This window comes from Carassius gibelio, chromosome B24 (assembly GCF_023724105.1).
Source record: "Carassius gibelio isolate Cgi1373 ecotype wild population from Czech Republic chromosome B24, carGib1.2-hapl.c, whole genome shotgun sequence".
NCBI lineage: Eukaryota > Metazoa > Chordata > Actinopteri > Cypriniformes > Cyprinidae > Carassius > Carassius gibelio.
Window position 1 is genome coordinate 78,344 of NC_068419.1, and position 5,402 is coordinate 83,745.

At 39.1% G+C, this 5,402-nt stretch overlaps 1 pseudogene; it reads right to left on the bottom strand.

Moving 5' to 3' along the window:
* Positions 1-1,807: 1,807 nt before the first annotated feature.
* LOC128013065 (uncharacterized) lies at positions 1,808-4,891 on the bottom strand (annotated as a pseudogene).
* Positions 4,892-5,402: the final 511 nt, after the last annotated feature.

Sequence of the window (5,402 nt, forward strand, 5' to 3'; positions counted from 1 at the left end):
GAACATAGGAGTTTCCATAGACCACTGAGGACACGCTGCTTACATTTTATTTTCAAAGGAACCCCCGGAAAAGTCCTATATGTCTGTGCTAACATTTTACTCCGGACTGCCTCACAAACGGGCGTCAGTTCTGCGCTGGATTTGTGCAAAGATTGCTTCTGAAAGAGGGATCGATACCAACGCTTTGTGCATCAACGTCCAGACAAATTATACATCACACCTCATATTTTGTTTTCCAAAAGAGCTACCCTTTTCTCTGTCGTTTTCAGTAATGCTGCCACTAATGAGAGGTTATTATGTGAGTATAGGAGAGCATAAGTCTTAGTGGACATCCATGACATGCAGAGTCCCACAAAGCTAAATTGTTGGTGGAGGGAGGCATTTTAAAAAAAAAATATATATATATATATATATATATATATATATATATATATATATATATATATATATATATATATGTATATATATATATATATATATATATATATATATATATATATATATATATATATATATATCTCACCTAAATGTTTGATCATGCACTGTATATTTGTTTTTAGAATTGTGTAATTGTTGCACAATAGCCATTATTTTGATTTTAAATACAAAAATTGTTACTTAAATTGTTTTTTCAACATTGTGATTTTTTTTATACACAGTACAGTAATACAATATTTTCTTTCATCAATTATTCAATGCTTTTTACTTTTGCATTTACTTCAAGATTTATATATTAAGTTGCTAAAACAAAACATTTAAGCTACTTTTCTTACTTTATCACAAACATTTTAAATTTAAACTTATCATTTATAGAAACAGTCAGCTCTACTGCCTTTCCTTTTTTTGCATTTAAATCTTACTAAAATTATAAATATAAATGTTACAAGCAATCCTGCATTCAATAATAACTAATTAAGAACTTTAAGAACTTTAAAATGATTAACTTGTTTATCTAAAAGTGCTCTTTTCCTTTAAACCTAGCCAAAAAACCATAGCCTTTGTGTTGCCTGTGAAACTTTAATTATAGACTTTAATTATATGCCTTAATGTTGTAATTATTAAATTTTTGTGTCTGATGGCATGCCTGCTGTGAGAGGTTTGCCATGGCATGGTATGGAGGACCTAGGACAGATCCTTGTGGCACTCCATACTTAACTGGTGATAATTGAGATGACTCCCAATTTAAATAAACAAAGTGGTAGCATTCGGACAGGTGGGATCTAAACCATTTTAAGCCTGCCCTTGAATAACCGTATAGTTCTGTAATCAATCTATGAGTATGTCATGATATATGGTGTTGAACGCTGTATGAAAGTTGTTGAGGTTGGATCTTAAACTAAGTGACAACCGCTACAGATTGTTCAGGCAGAGCAATAAATCACTTGGTCCATGTCCACAATTCTTTGCTGTTGTCTTTTGCTTCATACATCAGTATGGGTATGGTTCTATAAATGAACAATAATAAAAAATAATGAATATACAGTAGATACAATGAAGGCAGAAACATTACTGAAAAAAATAAAGTAATGCAATAGCATAAAGATAAGGACATATTTATACAAATCCAGCAGCTATACATTTACCTCAAGTTTATGCACATATTAAATAAATAATAAACTAAATTTAAATAAACTCACATAATATTACATTACATAATATTCAAGAAGTAACATTCAAAGTCTAATTCATTGTGTTTTATGCTGATATAAATCTTGAAATACACCTCTGGTGCAACTCAGACACATCATGAGTGATGTATCCTTGGTTCATTGGGTGTTTTGGGTCTCACAACATCATACACCCTCGCCTAGGCGACCCAGCCAGGGTTGATCAGAGTATGTGTCTGAGTAGCTTGTGTGATCCACGGATCACCCCGCTTGATCCACAGCCACCTTGATGCCTTTCGGCAGCATCCGTGATGTTCTTGATGGCTTTCCTGATGTGCAGTCCCTTCAATTCAAGCATCTTGAGGGCCCTGATGAGTGACTGGCCCATGAATCCTCTACATCAGACGTCGATGGGATTGCATCGGGTCCTCCACCCCCTGCTTCGACATTTGCCTGCAAGCTCCTCGTACTTGGCCCTCTTCCTCTCAAAAGCCTCCTCCATCCGGTCTTCCAAGGGAGTTGGAAGAACAGTTTCCCTTTCGGGATTAATAAAGTTTTCTCTCTCTCTCTCTCTCTCTCTCCCTAGGTCGACCTTCAGCTGCCAGTCCTTTGCTGTTGAGAGCAGCACCCCTGATTTACTCAGGCGCTGATGTGGCTTCTCCCTGGCTTTAACAAAAGTTATGTTTTGTCTTGCTGATTGCTGGTGTCTACTGCAGGCGATCCCAGAACTGATGATCTCTGCAATGATCCTCAGCACTTGATCGTGGCGCCAACGTTAGCACCCATTTCCCAGTGTTTTTGGGCAGCAGCTCAAGATGTTCTCCAGGAAACCTCCTCTCTGGCAAAGTGGGCACAATGGTGTATCTGCTAGGCCCCAGCAGAAGAGATTGGATGGGCTGGGGAGGACATCATATACAGACTGAACCAGGAATTTGATCCGATGTGGCTCAGACTTCCACAAATCGGTCCATGATATCTTCCGGTCTGCCACCTGCTCCCATCGGGTCCATGCCCCCTGCTGCCTACTGACCTACTGCTGCGGGCTTATTCCACCCTAGCTCGGACCTCATCTTGGATCAGCTGTCGCCTTTCCTTTCCCTGTGCCTTGTTAAAGCGAGGTCTTGGATTGCTCCCAAGTCCTGCCCGTCCAGATGCCACTGCCCCCACCAGCTCACTGTGTCGCAGTCGTGACTCAGCCTGGTCTACTGCCTCTTGGGCCTTCCACTTCTTGCCAGTTCTGACCTCTATGCCTGCCAAAGAGACCTTGTTGTCACTGGAGTCTCTGTACAGTACCACCTCTCTTGATCGGGTTACCATAAACTCTTCCTTTAGACTGCTGAAAGGCAGTTTTAGTTCGTTATTCCTCCCGTACAAAGCGATATCACTGAGGCTTCATGGTGGGCCTAACCACTTCCGCAGGGAACAGCTAACTTTGCTCTCGAAGCATTCAACGGTGGTAATTGGCACGTCATAGGCCAGCAGTGGCCAAAGCAGTTGGGGCAGGATGCCGTGCTGGTACATCCAGGCTTTATATTTACCTGGCAGACCTGACTTGTCCACAGCCATCAACCAGATTCCCAACTGTTTAGTGGTTGTCTGGAGTGATGCAGTATGTTTCAGGGTGCAGTCGTAGATCTTGCCCAGACTCTTGACTGGCTTTTCTCCAACAGATGGTATCAGCATGCAGCTAAGCGAGAAGTGGAACTGGCCTGTTACCTTCCCTTTCTTCATCACCAGGGACCTGGACTTGGCGGGCTTAAATTCCATCCGAGCCCAGTTGATGAGATATTCGAGCCCTTGGAGGATCCACCTGCACCCCGGGACCGATGTTTTTGTCACTGTCAAATCACCCATGAATGCTTTGATGGGGGGCTGCTGTATACCTGACTTGGTGAGTGGGCCTCTGCACTCCACCTCTCCTGACTTTACCAGCATATTCATTTCCAAGGCAAACAATATCACAGAAATAGTACATCAAGTGATAATTCCCTTCTCAATCCGATGAAATGCTGATGTTCAAACTCAAAGAATTGTAATAATCCAGTATGAGGTTCTTGATCTTGTCTGGAACGTGATGACGGTCAAGTGAGGTTTCTACCAGCCTATGTGGGATTGACCCATAAGCATTAGCGAGAAATGAATGTGAAATGAATGTGCGATCGAGCTTATGTGTGCATTGACTACCTTAAAGGAATAAACAAACTTTTAGAATTGCAATATAACTAAATATACCAATATATACACAAAAGAGTATATAACTACTTTTAAGATGTACGCACACAGTATTAACAAAAATCCACAAATCGGACCAGATTAGTAAAGAGATTACTACAAAACTGCCGTGGGATTTAGCAACATAGTTACATGTCTGGGCATGAACACATTTTGACTCACATTCATTTCTCCCGATCTAAACCAATGAAATTAATTAATTAATTAGAGTTTATATATATATATATATATATATATATATATATATATATATATATATATATATATATATATATATATTTATATATATATATATATATATATATATATATATATATACTGAAACAGCACTGTGATATTTGGTTAGTGGGACTTTTTTTTGTACTTGATTGCCAGTCAATAAATTTAAGAACTCATTCAGCATGAGTTATATACAGAAAGCATGATCTCATCTGCTACTTTAAAGTTTGGGTCCGCAAAGCACAAATGTTCACTGCAACAAAAAAAAAAAAGAAAAAAAAGAAAACACTGATCCCCATGATGGTGGTATAATTTTAACCAATAAAACAACAAGATACGATCCTCTGTAATTCTAAATAACAGCAGGCGTTCATCACTAATGAATGAATCATCATTTAATTAGTCACTTAATTTTTGCATTAACTTTAACTCTTTGAGGACTTGGGATATGACTTGAAGACTTGCTTGTGACTTGACTGTAAAAAAATTTTTGGAATGTAATGAACACGGATAAGCAATCGTTATTCAATTATGTGAATATAGAAAGTTGGGAGAAAAACATCTCTAGGTTAAATATGTAAGCATAGTTCCTCAAGGGAACGAGATGCTCCATCAAAATGCTTTGGGAATGCCTCCAGCGTGAACATGCTCTGAATCACGTGTGTAATCAGTCCAACAGATAGGCGTGACAGACCGGGTGACATAGCGACCAAGAAACTATAAAAGCACATGCAGTGGAATCATCAGCAACTTCTGGTAGAATTAGGGAAGCGCTCACAGGGATGCTGGTAGTATGGCACTAGACGCAGCATCTCTTTCCCTCTGGGAACCATGGTTACATACGTTACCTACACTGTTAAAAATCGCTGTAAAAACTGCCAAATTTTGACAGTAACATGCTGTTTTTCATTAAAAGAATTCTGGGTAATATTAAAAATTTTCCAGAAAGTGAAACAGTATATAGCAGCAGGCGCTCTATATCGTAAATTAACAGCATTCAAAGTCGACACTCGGAGGCTGTGTTTCAAATCACAACCTACACCCTCATTCACTATTCCCTATATGAGTTAACTAATATAGTCCACCTGACACTGAGAATGAAAACTAATGAGTGAATTCAGACACAGATGAACAGCTGCTGTTAACATGCAGAAATACTGAAGAAAAGAGAAACAAGACACACTACAACTAACTTCTAACTTCACAGTCTAGGGCTGCACGATTAATCGCATGCGATTGTCACGCGTGTCTTGTTGGTAAAGATGGTTCTGTGATTAGCGGTAAATGCGGTAAATGTCCAAATTCAAATTGGAGCCGCACTTAATATATAGAACCGTAGATTGC